General features: G+C 41.8%; 1 protein-coding gene and 1 long non-coding RNA gene across 21 annotated transcripts in view; one reads left to right on the top strand and one right to left on the bottom strand.

The window, feature by feature from the left end:
* Positions 1-14285, bottom strand: part of LOC108620537 (uncharacterized) — a 180157-nt gene that overhangs the window by 135342 nt on the left and 30530 nt on the right. The window lies entirely within an intron of this gene.
* Positions 5323-14285, top strand: part of LOC149268240 (uncharacterized) — a 50039-nt gene continuing 41076 nt past the window's right edge. The window contains exon 1 of the long non-coding RNA XR_016270944.1: positions 5323-6932. This is a non-coding gene — a long non-coding RNA (uncharacterized LOC149268240). The remainder of the gene's footprint in view (positions 6933-14285) is intronic.

The following is a 14285-nucleotide window of genomic DNA, read 5'->3' as shown; positions in this document are numbered from 1 at the left end:
TAAGTTCTCATAGTAAGCGCTCACTGCCACCCATGCGTAAATGTTTGTGTATGTGTGTGTATGTGTTTGTGTATGTGTGTATGTGTGTCTGTATGCATGTGTGTGTATGTCTGCCTGTGTGTGCGTACGTGCGTGTGTGTGTGCGTGGTTTTTGTGTAAGCTGAAAGACGCGAAAAATTATTGAAATATCTATTGCTCCAAGGGTTCAGGGGATCTCGTAGTCGAGCAGTCTCGACTAGAGCTTTCTTACTTGTTTCGTTTATGCTCTTCTTCGCATCATAACCAAAAAAATTGTGCAGACACGTTTCGCTCTGAGCGTCACTCTTTGTTTTCTTTAGAATCTGTTTTGCTCTGACGCAATGCAATGATTCATTCGTGTGACGCTCTCACATGAGCGTGAAACTAACACGATTTTCCCTCACACAAAGACTCTCAGCAAAAAACAGTTTGACTAAAAAACTCAGCAGAAATCGTTTTTGCCTTTGTGTGCATGTAAATACACGCATACATACATACAAAAAGAACGCAGCAATCGCGCGTGATTACCCATACAAACGCAACTGACAGTTTGCTTCATTTGACTCAAGCAAACGATCAGTGTTTGACTTGAGGAAACGAAAACAGAAATAACTGTCTCCCTCAGAGCGCGAGCGACTTAAGCCAGACGCGACAAAAACAGTTTCTGTCTGAGTTTTTTTGACTGTGTCAGTGAAAGACACTTATTTGCAGACAACGAAAAAGTGTTAACAGTTACTTGCGAGCTATGATCTAAAATAAAGATCGCCGGCGCTTCAGCCTACAGCACCACTGCGTCGTTTCGAGCAATAGTAGTTAAAACAAAATCATTATTGTTATGACGCCACATAATGACGGCTGGAAATTTAAAAACAATGCAAAGACAAATCAATCGCAGCGAGATTCTTAGAATATGCTTGAGTACGCATTTATGTGTACATACAAACACACATACAAATGAGCGCGTGTATAAGGCTGGAATGCTTGATGCTAAGCGTGCAGACTTACATATATACATATATATGTCGTATCGATATTTTTATTTTCTTTGCATTTCCGATATTTCGTTATTCAATTAAATCTTGTACCGTCACTGATCTACATATGTATCATCTCTAGTAAGCGAAGTAAAGAGAACGAAAGAGAACCAAATTGTTGTTTTACCGCTATGGGATTCTATCCCTTTTCCTTTATGTGAATCTGTCTCACAAACCATGTAATTTTCGAGAGCCCAACAGATCATCTGTTCTGCGTAGTCTCGGCCTGACAATGCGACAGAGTGAGATGACTATAACATCTAGCAAGACGTATTAGTATTGAGCGTGGTATGTATCCACTTGAGTATATTGGTGAAGAAGAGAAAAGTGACGCGGATTGATGTTGAAAACTCGAAGTAGAAAGGTCGCGTCATGTCAGATCCGAGAAAACGCAAGGCATGCGCTGCTGGGAAAATAAATGTGGAACCAGACGATAATGAATCTGCGACATATATATATGTATGTATTTGCGTATATGTATTTGAGGGCTATTTAAGAAGAAACAAATTTAAACGTATAAAATTATTTGACTACGAAAAAGAAGAGTGTTAAGTGCCATTCATTCAAGCACGCACCTTCCCAATAAAATATCTATTTTATAAAAAACGAAATATGTATGAAAAAAAAAAAAAAAAAAAAATAATAATAATAATAATAATAATTATAACATCGAAGAGGTTTCGAACATCCCCTACACTAACATAATTTGCGTCGCCCTTAGCACCCGCGCCACTGCTTTGCTTAACCAGCCAAAATGAGGAGTCTACGGCTACTAGAGGCGTGGCAACCGGCATTTATAGTATAAAAAGCTAAATAACAAAAATTTGCAATTTACAAAAACGAGTTTTCCGTGGGATTTGAACTTGCACCCAAGCCGAAAAGCATTTTCATGTCAAAATATCTAACACAGAGCTTGCAAATGAGAGTTGATCGTTTTTATACCCTGAACCCATTTTCAATGGGAAATCAGGGTATAATGGTTTTGTTGAAATGTATGTAACAAGCAGACCCCACAAAGTGTATATATTCTTGATCAGGGCGACGAGCTGAGTTGGTTTGTCCCTGTCCGTCTGTCTGTCCGTCCGTCCGTCTGTCCGTCTGTCCGTCTGTCCGTATGTATGAACGCGTCGATTTCAGAAGATATAAGAGCTAGAGACTTAAAATTTTTTTTAATGTCCGTAATTACAGCGCGCATATCAAGTTTATCAATAAAAATTGATAGACTCATCCCGATCTTTTTTTTATCGATAAAAAACCTTATCGAAATCCAGTTATAAAATTATATCTTCTACACCTTTATTGCTAGAGTCTCCAAATGTTTAATGTGTGCTTCTATGCAATTTATACAATTTCGGTTTTTGTTAAAATTAACCCCCATCCTTAAATTCACCCCCTCACCCTCACTTTTGTAAAAAGCGTATTTCAAATACTAGAGACTTGTGCTTTGACAATTACATGCATATCCATGCTATAATCATAATCTGAAAGTTTCATGAAGATCGTACGTCCACAAAAAAAGTTATTAAGCAATTAAGTTCTCATAGTAAGCGCTCACTGCAGCCCATGCGTGTTTATGCGTGGGTGCTTGTGTGTGTATGTGTGTGTGTATGCGTGTGAGTGTGTGTATGTGTGTCTGTATGCCTGTGTGTGTGTATGCGTGTATGTCTCTAGCTCTTATATCTTCTGAAATCGACGCGTTCATACATACGGACACACGGACGGACGGACGGACGGACAGACGGACAGACAGACGGACAGGGCCAAATCAACACAGCTCGTCGCCCTGATCAAGAATATATATACTTTGTGAGGTCTGCCACGCCTCCTTCTGCCTGTTACATACATTTCAACAAAACCATTATACCCTGATTTCCCATTGAAAATGGGTTCAGGGTATAATAAAAAATAGAAAAATAACACATTTTTAAATTTAAATCAAATACAGCTAAATATATAGAAATAATCTTCTAATAAATATGTAAATTACAGACTTTGATAATTTTGATTTTTGTCTGCGCGGTAACTCCCTCTGCTCTGTTATTGAGGGATCGGAACTTAAAACCAAATCGGAAATAGAGTTTTGTTGCACTTGCACTTCAGACAATACTCAGCACTTTGTTTTTTTTTTTTTTGCGATATACCGCTTTTTTAGCATGAGTTCCCGCACCAAATATCAAAAATAATATATTTTGTGTCGCTCTGATACATTATTTTGCAAATTTTCCAACTTCTATTTTTATACACAGAACCCATTTTCAATGGGAAATCAAGGTATAATGATTTTGTTGAAATGTATGTAACAGGCAGAAGGGGGCTTGGCAGCAGTGCTGCCAGAATTTTGAAGGCAAGAATTGCTAGAATTTCAAAAAAAGTTGCTAAAATTGCTAAAAAATTTATTAAAATTGCTAAAAGAAATGGCCAAATTTTGTTAAAATTTTATATGTTAAATTTATTCCTTTTATTTATGATTAAGTTTTTAAATGATAGTTAAAATGTCGTCCAATTGTTCCAATATACTTTCTTCATCATTAATAGCATATTTGGAGCTGCATCTGCTATGCATATCGCGTCGCCCACTTCAATAAGCTCAAGGCTTAGAAATGTTGAGACAATTGTGCCTTTACTATTGCTGAAATAGTTAATAGCAACTCCTAAAGATTTAAGAAAATTTAAACAATTCATCTAGCAAAAGACTGAATCACCAAAATCAGCCCGCAAATTTTCCGCAAAGTGCTCGGCAAGAACATTTTTTATTATATGACTTCTCTTTGTTCTGCCCAATTTTATGTTTGCTGCCGATTGGCAAACTGCAAATTGGTGAGCACATAATTGCGACAAATGATCGCTTGTCACTATTGCTGCGTGTTTTGCAATGTATGTATAGGCACAGTGCAGCCTCATGCTCCTCCGTCTTGTCACTTTTTACAACAAAAGGCAACTTGTTTTTTTTGTGTACACGCACCCATCGCTCTTATATATTTTTTTGTGGCAGCGTGGTGGCGCACATCATAAAGCTTCGCGCCAATAGTGCACTTGCAATAGGCGCAATAGGCCCTTGTTGAGTCTGTGTCATCCTTGCGAATCCACTCTTTAAACTCGCCACTCAACCACACATCGCGAAATTTTTGGGTATACGTTTTTGGCGTATTTTATAAAACTTTTAATGAATCTAACAAAAAGGCATACAATTTAAAGCTCAGCGCACTAATGACACTCGATCACTTTCGATGAATTTGTAAACTACTTATTGTTCACAACTATTGAACTATTGTTCACAAGTTTGTGCATTTATCGATATTGTTATGATTTTGAACAAGTTGAGTTCTTTTTAAGATGATGTTATTGTGAGATCACAAAAATCACAAAATTGCTAAAAGTTGCATAATTTTTTTTAAAAATAGCTATATTTGTGGCTAATAGCAATTTAAAAAAAATATTGCAAACTCAAATTCAAAATTGCTAGATCTAGCAACTTAATGGCTAAAATGGCAGCACTGCTTGGCAGACCCCACAAAGTATATATATTCTTGTTCAGGGTGACGAGCTAAGTTGATTGACCCTGTCCGTCTGTCTGTCCGTCTGTCCGTATGTTTGAACGTGTCTATTTCCGAAGATATAAGAGCTAGAGACTTGAATTTTTTTTAATGACCGTAATTACAGCGCGGATATCGAGTTTGCTTTTAAAATTCGATAAATCATCCCATTATGTTTTTATCGAATAAAAACATTCGAGTTCATGTCAGATGCCACTATAGTTAATTGTGAATGATTTTTCATTTTTTTAAATTTCCCAAATACTCAATATAATATGTAGATCATCTGCTGAAAGTAAGATAGCTCTAGTCGAGACTGCTCGACTACGAGATCCCCTGAACCCTTGGAGCATTAGCTATTTCAATAAATTTTCACGTCTTTCAGCTTACACAAAAAACACACTCACACATACACGCGCACACAGGCATACATACACACACACGCATACACACAGACATATGCATGAAATATACATTTACACACACACATACACACACAAGCATAAACACGCATGGGCAGCAGTGTGCGCTTACTTTGAGAACTTAATTGCTTAATAACTTTTTTTGTGGACGTACGATCTTCATGATTATTCAGATTATGATTATAACATGAATATGCATGTAATTGCCAAAGCACAAGTCTCTAGTATTTGAAATACGCGTTTTACAAAAGTGTGGGTGAGGGGGTGAATTTAGAGGTGGGGGTAAATTTTAACAAAAACCGAAATTGTATAAATTGCATATAAGCATATATAAAAAATTTGGAGACTCTAGCAATAAAGGTGTAGAAGATATAATTTTATAACTGGTTTTCGATAAGGTTTTTTTATCGATAAAAAAAGATCGGGATGAGTTATCGAATTTTAATGATAAACTCGATATCCGCGCTGTAATTACGAACATTTTACAAAAAATTTGAAGTCTCTAGCTCTTATATCTTCGGAAATCGACGCGTTCAAACATACGGACAGACGGACAGACAGACAGACGGACAGGGCCAAATCAACTCAGCTCGTCACCCTGATCAAGAATATATATACTTTGTGGGGTCTGCCACGCCTCCTTCTGCCTGTTACATACATTTCAACAAAACCATTATACCCTGATTTCCCATTTTCAATGGGTTCAGGGTATAATAAAAACATAAAGTACTTTGGTATGTACACACTTTAACACTTTATAAATCGGAGATATACGCGAGTATATGTATATGTATATCTTTAATAGCGCCGAAATAGATTGCGTTCATACGGACAGACGGACGTACAGTAACACGGACATTGCACAAAACCAATATACTTTTTCACATCGTGAATGAGTCTAAAAAAATTAAAAATGAAGCTCTGATGGTTTACCTTTTATTATACCCTAAACCCATTTTCAATGGGAAATCAGGGTATAATGTATGTACCAGGTTGAAATTTATGTAACAGGCAGAAGGAGGCGTGGCAGACCACACAAAGTATATATGTATATTCTTGATCAGGGGCGTGGCAACCGGCATTTATAGGGCCCATATTGCGGCATTTATATGCGTCAGCCATCTATTTATGTATTTGTTCACATAAATAGGCCTAACAGATAGCACGGAAGGAAACATTTTTATAAAATAATAATATATAAAAAAGCTAAAATAACAAAAATATTTGCAATTTACAAAAACGAGTTTTCCGAAGGGATTTGAACTCCCACCCAAGCCGAAAATCATGTTCATGTCAAAATATCTAAAATAAAGGTTGCCGGCGCTTCAGCCTACAGCACCACCGCGTCGTATCGAGCAACAGTAGTTACAACGAAATTACATTATTGTTATGACGCCACATAGCAAAGAAAAGCCAGTGTAGCGGCTGCAGACTTACATATATACATATATATGTCGTATCGATATTTTTATTTTCTTTGCATTTCCGATATTTCGTTATTCAATTAAATCTTGTACCGTCACTGATCTACATATGTATCATCTCTAGTAAGCGAAGTAAAGAGAACGAAAGAGAACCAAATTGTTGTTTTACCGCTATGGGATTCTATCCCTTTTCCTTTATGTGAATCTGTCTCACAAACCATGTAATTTTCGAGAGCCCAACAGATCATCTGTTCTGCGTAGTCTCGGCCTGACAATGCGACAGAGTGAGATGACTATAACATCTAGCAAGACGTATTAGTATTGAGCGTGGTATGTATCCACTTGAGTATATTGGTGAAGAAGAGAAAAGTGACGCGGATTGATGTTGAAAACTCGAAGTAGAAAGGTCGCGTCATGTCAGATCCGAGAAAACGCAAGGCATGCGCTGCTGGGAAAATAAATGTGGAACCAGACGATAATGAATCTGCGACATATATATATGTATGTATTTGCGTATATGTATTTGAGGGCTATTTAAGAAGAAACAAATTTAAACGTATAAAATTATTTGACTACGAAAAAGAAGAGTGTTAAGTGCCATTCATTCAAGCACGCACCTTCCCAATAAAATATCTATTTTATAAAAAACGAAATATGTATGAAAAAAAAAAAAAAAAAAAATAATAATAATAATAATAATAATTATAACATCGAAGAGGTTTCGAACATCCCCTACACTAACATAATTTGCGTCGCCCTTAGCACCCGCGCCACTGCTTTGCTTAACCAGCCAAAATGAGGAGTCTACGGCTACTAGAGGCGTGGCAACCGGCATTTATAGTATAAAAAGCTAAATAACAAAAATTTGCAATTTACAAAAACGAGTTTTCCGTGGGATTTGAACTTGCACCCAAGCCGAAAAGCATTTTCATGTCAAAATATCTAACACAGAGCTTGCAAATGAGAGTTGATCGTTTTTATACCCTGAACCCATTTTCAATGGGAAATCAGGGTATAATGGTTTTGTTGAAATGTATGTAACAAGCAGACCCCACAAAGTGTATATATTCTTGATCAGGGCGACGAGCTGAGTTGGTTTGTCCCTGTCCGTCTGTCTGTCCGTCCGTCCGTCTGTCCGTCTGTCCGTATGTATGAACGCGTCGATTTCAGAAGATATAAGAGCTAGAGACTTAAAATTTTTTTTAATGTCCGTAATTACAGCGCGCATATCAAGTTTATCAATAAAAATTGATAGACTCATCCCGATCTTTTTTTATCGATAAAAAACCTTATCGAAATCCAGTTATAAAATTATATCTTCTACACCTTTATTGCTAGAGTCTCCAAATGTTTAATGTGTGCTTCTATGCAATTTATACAATTTCGGTTTTTGTTAAAATTAACCCCCATCCTTAAATTCACCCCCTCACCCTCACTTTTGTAAAAAGCGTATTTCAAATACTAGAGACTTGTGCTTTGACAATTACATGCATATCCATGCTATAATCATAATCTGAAAGTTTCATGAAGATCGTACGTCCACAAAAAAAGTTATTAAGCAATTAAGTTCTCATAGTAAGCGCTCACTGCAGCCCATGCGTGTTTATGCGTGGGTGCTTGTGTGTGTGTATGTGTGTGTGTATGCGTTTGTGTGTGTATGCGTGTGAGTGTGTGTATGTGTGTCTGTATGCCTGTGTGTGTGTATGCGTGTATGTCTCTAGCTCTTATATCTTCTGAAATCGACGCGTTCATACATACGGACAGACGGACGGACGGACGGACGGACGGACGGACGGACGGACAGACGGACAGACAGACGGACAGACAGACGGACAGGGCCAAATCAACTCAGCTCGTCGCCCTGATCAAGAATATATATACTTTGTGAGGTCTGCCACGCCTCCTTCTGCCTGTTACATACATTTCAACAAAACCATTATACCCTGATTTCCCATTGAAAATGGGTTCAGGGTATAAAAAACAAGTAATAATAAAATGTTTGGAAATTATTGCATGCAAAAATGAAGCAAAGCATATTTTTTTTAAATTAAAATAATTTTTCTTACAACCACATTTTTTAAATAAGATGATTAAGACCATTTTGCTTTATATTTATATCTATTTGTTTGCCAATTTTATTAAACTAAATGATTTCACCTAAATTATAAAATAAACAAGTAAGAAAGCTCTAGTCGAGACTACTCGACTACGAGATCCCCTGAACCCTTGGAGTAATAGCTATTTCAATAATTTTTCGCGACTTTCAGCTTACACAGGAAACACGCACACACACACACACACACACACACACACACACACACACACACACACACACACACACACACACGAGCAGTAGCAGTTGACACACAGTTGCGTTTTCACGGAGTGCGGTCGATGTCATCGTGGTCCATCGTAGACAATAGCTTGAACTGTGTTTTCCCCTGTGAAAGTGGAAAGAACTGAAGTCAACGTGTTTGCTGTGGGCGCGGCGTACCCAGCGACCTCAAAAAACTACCAGAGACTTACTGCGCGGCGGTTCGTGGAATTCCCAAGCGGTATAATTCGGTGGTGCAAGAGAGGGGGGGCGATAGCGTCAGTGTTTTGGCGTCAGGGCTTCTTTCCTTTCCTTGTCTTTTGTGAGCGCGTAAATTTTGTAACTTTAGGCGTCACACTTGCGCAATAAGAAAAATCAGGTGCATTCACTCTAACAGCTGTTAGTAGTGCTGGAAATTGCATCGGGCAATCAGCTGCTCACTAACGTTGGTGAGTTGCTAAGCCTTAGCAAAGACAGCAACCTAGCTGCTGGAGTGAAGTAGCAGTTATTAAAAGTAGTGCATACTTTCGGGCTCTCGCTGTAGTCAAGTTGAGTTTAAGTTACTGCGGGTTGTAAACTCAGATTATAGTAGTAGCCATTGCCCACTACAGGCTTCACGCCGTGGTAGTCGGAGCAGAAATGGATGCCATGATGGAGGACGAGCTGCAAGCTTTTGCGCGTCGTTCCTCGTTGCAGCGATCGCCGCAGCAACAACAGAGGGTGTTGGCGCAGCCGTCGACCTCTATCCAGGCTCCAGTGGCTGAGTGCCAGGCACCCAAGTCACTAAAAGAAGCGTTAGCTCAAATAGGACCTACACTAGAGGGTTTGTCTGCCTTATTTGGGGGTCAGCGGCATATAAATGCCTTAATGAGAGAGGAGCTGGCTAGGTTGGTCAGCCTTCACAAGACGGCCGAAGCGTTCTGCAACCGTTCGGTTAAAAACTGTGAGGTGCAGACCACGCCACTCAAAAAAGTAGGCGAAAACTTTAAGGCAGCGAGCATTAGTGCTACAGTAGGTAGCAATACTCCCAAGCGGTCGAGGGAAGTTGCCTCCGAACAGAGGAAAACTCCCTCAAAAAAGCCGAGGCCCAATAGAAGTGCAGCGAACCCAAAAGAACCAATGGCTCTACGGGCTACAGCTGAATCTGAAACTTCAAACCAGGCCGCCCGACAGACAAACCAGAGCAGCTGGACAGTCGTCAAAGGGCGAAAGCCTATGCAAAAACGTCCCAGGACTGACGCGATTGCGATTTCAGGCGTAGGGGGTTGCAGCTATGCGGACATGCTTCGTGTAGTTAAAAACGACCCAAATTTGAAGCATCTGAGCAGCGACGTTCAAGGCATTAGGAAGACAGCTAAGGGGGACCTTTTACTGCAACTGAGTAGGAAGCCGGAGCATAGCGCTGAGGCTCTGCACGAAGCTGTAGGCAAGGCCTTGGGAGACCGAGCGGTAGTTAAAACACTTACCGAATCGGCGCAAGTTGAGATTCGCGATCTAGATGAGTTAGCGACCAAAGAGGAGATCTTGGAGGCAATTAGGGTGGAGTTGAAGGATAGCTCACTCCCCATTGAGGCTATCAAATCGCTTCGGCCAGCTTTTGGTGGACAGCAAAGAGCTACGGTTGCTCTTCCAATTGGGAAAGCTAAAACTCTGCTCGAGCTGTCCAAAATTAGAATAGGATGGGTAGTTTGCCGTATCCGAGCCGTGGAGCAGCCTAAACGCTGTTTCAAGTGCCTCGATTACGGTCATATGGCAGCAAACTGCGGCAGCGACTGTGACTTAAAGGGCGCCTGTTTCAGGTGTGGAGAGATGGGTCACAGTGCCAAAGCATGCACCAAGCCACCAAAATGTAGCCTCTGCATCCGGAAAGGTGAAAAGTAGACGGACCATTCAGCAGGCAGCTTCAAGTGCCCATCTTACCGTGAAGCTGCTCGTAAAATGAAATGTTAAGGTTTTTGCAGCTTAACTTAAATCATTGTGTTGCTGCCCAAGATCTTCTAGAGCAGACCATTAGGGAAAAATGTATAGATGTAGCTTTTCTCAGTGAGCCTCACCACTGTAGAACCAGCTGCCCTAGGACATGGTCAACAGACGTTAATGGCAAAGCTGCGTTGTGGGTATGCGGCAACTCAACGAACGTACTTTCGAATGTTAAGTCATTCAATGGGTTCGTACGTGGCCGATATGGTAGCTTGTGGCTTTACAGTTGCTATCTGGCCCCCAGCATGCAGCTCAGTGAATTCACGACGGTGCTCGACGAGCTTGCCGAGGATGCCAGGGGTCGGAAGGCCATTATAGCTGGAGATTTTAACTCCTGGGCGCTAGAATGGGGTAGCCCAACAACAAATGCCAGAGGTCGTATCCTACTGGAGATCTTCGCGACACTAGATGTTGCACTGCTCAACACTGGCCATGAGTACACCTTCAGTCGGGCGGGATACGGGTCTGTTATCGACATTACTTTTGTCACTTCATCCCTCTTTCGGGGAGCAACATGGAGCCATTGCGATAGCTATACAGGCAGCGATCATACGGCACTTTTGTTCACAATAGGTGAGCCACCTGCCAGGGCGTCAACATTGTGGAGGGAGTCGTATCGGCTAGATACTTTTGATCCCGCGGTCTTTTCAGAGGCCATTCAGTCTCTGGGTACAATTGGTAATGCTGAGGCCAGAGCATGCCAAATGGTAGCCCAAATACAGTGTGCCTGCAATAGCAGCATGTTACGTCGCAAGCAGTTCACGCGACAACATGATCCTACGTATTGGTGGAATACGCAAATAGGTGACATTCGTCGCAAATGCATCCAGGCGAGAAGAAGCTACCAACGGGCTCGCGGTAGGTCAACGTTTTTTGAGAAACAGTTAGCTTACCAGGCAGCTAGAAGACAGCTGAAGAAGGCCATTCGGGCAAGCAAAAGAGAATGTTTTTTACAGTTGTGCGACTCAGCCGAATATGACCCTTGGGGCAGGGCATATAAGATAGTAGTTAAAAGACTATACGCAGGTAGACAGGTGCAGCCTACGGATCGTCTGGAGCTTAAATCGATTGTGGAAACACTCTTTCCAGAAAGTTTAAGCTCCATTCACGCCCCTGAGTCCGAGTCTGCTGATCAGGGCTCAACGAGCACTGAAATTGTTTTAGTTACAGAGGAAGAAATATCAGTAGTTCTCCGAGGTCTTAGAACCAACACAGCTCCAGGGCCGGACGGGATCCCAAATCGTGCGCTAAAGCTAGCCCTCGCCTTGCACCCAAGTACGTTCGCCGAATTATTTAACGAATGCCTGATCCAAGAGACGTTCCCGGCAAAATGGAAAGCCCAGAATCTGGTATTGCTACCCAAGGCTGGCAAACCACCAGATGAGCCATCTTCGTACAGACCGATCTGTCTCTTAGACACCATGGGAAAGGTGTTTGAGAAACTGATCTGCTCTAGGCTGGAGACTGCGATTGCAAGCGCCGGAGGCCTGTCACCAAACCAATTTGGATTCCGGAAGGCCCGGTCAACAACGGACGCGCTTAACAAAGTTGTTGGTCTGGCCACTTCCGCTATTCAAGGCACCAGATGGAGGCACGGGACGAAGGAATACTGTATCATCGCGACCCTGGATGTAAGGAATGCCTTCAACACAGCTAGTTGGGATATGATACTGAATGCGCTGTCACAATATAATATCCCTAAATATCTAAGAGAGATAATAAAGAGCTACTTCAGAGGAAGAACACTGGTATACAACACGAGTGAGGGTCCCCAAACTCATACAGTGTCAGCTGGAGTACCCCAAGGCTCAGTGCTGGGGCCTCTCCTATGGAACATCATGTACGACGGCGTACTGCGCTTGGAACTACCAGCAGGCGCGCACACCATTGGCTTTGCTGATGATGTAGCTGTCGTAGCCATAGGAAAGGAGCTCAAAGATACAGAGGATATGTGCAGCGAAAGTATCAATCGCATACGAAGCTGGTTGACAGGAGCTGGGCTCGAGCTTGCGGCACACAAGACAGAAGTTGTACTAGTCAGCAGTCGCAAAAGAGTGGAAACTGCCAATATAAAGATCGGCAGCGTCACCATTGCGTCAAAGAGGGCGATAAAATATCTTGGTGTCATGATAGACACAAGATTAACTTTCCGCGAGCACTTAGAATATGTGCATAAAAAGGCAGCTGATTCTTGTAGAGCTCTCTCGAGAATCATGCTTAACACGCGGGGACCTAAACAGCAACGACGTCTCCTCCTAATGAGCGTCATTAGGTCTGTCATCCTCTATGCTGCGCCAATATGGGCAAGAGCGATGGCAACGCCGAGCTACAGCCGAGGCATTTGCGCGATCTACAGGCTGAGCGCAATCAGAGTCAGCTGCGCTTTCAGGACTATCTCCGATGACGCGGCGCTCGTCATAGCCGGTATGGTGCCACTGGAGTATTTGGTCGCCGAAGCCGTGGAGCGGAATTCGCACGGGCCTACGCGACTCAACGCTGTCAGGGCGAACAGCATCGCACGATGGCAAAGAAGGTGGAATAGCTCAGCTAAAGGGCGGTGGACGCACAAGCTCATCCCGGAGCTTGAACCATGGGTTAACCGCAAACATGGCGAGGTTAACTTCTACCTTACGCAGATCCTCTCGGGTCATGGATGCTTTCGGAGCTATTTGAAGCGCTTTGGCCACGAGGAATCTGACGAGTGCCCCTGGTGCGAGCGAGGGCATGTGGAAGACGCCAACCACATTCTTTTCGAATGTGGACGGTTCCTGGAGGAGAGGCGTCGTCTGGAAGATGCAGTGGGCCGCTCCATCAGAGCGGACAACTTAGTCAACGCCATGCTGGAATCGGAGAAAGCTTGGGAACTAACAAGCACCTTCGCGGCCACGGTGATGATGGAGCTCCGCAGAGTCGAGCGATCGAGAAGACGAGCTGTCCCAGGCTAAGGTAGCGCATAGTGCTTGCGAAGCAATGCTTTACGGCCGTCCCGCAAGCACCGCGCGCTATCCTAGCCACCACGCAACTTGCAATTTGTATAATTTTTGTCAATAAATGAATATAAAAAAAAAAACACACACACACACACACACACGCACGCACGCACGCACACACGGGCATACATACACACATACATACACACACATACACACACATACACAAACAATTACATACATATACACACACAAGCATATACACGCATGGGCGGCAGTAAACGCTTACTATGAGAACTTAATTGCTTAATAAATTTTTTTTGGGGACATACGATCTTCATGAAACTTTTAGATTATGATTATAACATAGATATGCATGTAATTGCTAAAGCACAAGTCTCTAGTATTTGAAATACGCTTTTTACAAAAGTGAGGGTGAGGGGGTGAATTTAAGGGTGGGGGGTTAATTTTGACAAAAACCGATATTGTATAAATTGCATATAAGCATACATTAAAAATTTGGAGACTCTAGCAATAAAGGTGTAGAAGATATAATTTTATAACTGGGTTTCGATAAGGTTTTTTATCGATAAAAAAAGATCGGGATGAGTTATCGATTTTTAATGATAA

Source organism: Drosophila arizonae, chromosome X (assembly GCF_054131065.1).
Source record: "Drosophila arizonae isolate 15081-1271.41 chromosome X, UAZ_ARI_1.0, whole genome shotgun sequence".
NCBI lineage: Eukaryota > Metazoa > Arthropoda > Insecta > Diptera > Drosophilidae > Drosophila > Drosophila arizonae.
Note: the sequence above shows the minus strand (reverse complement) of the source record. Positions and strands in the feature narration are given on the sequence as shown.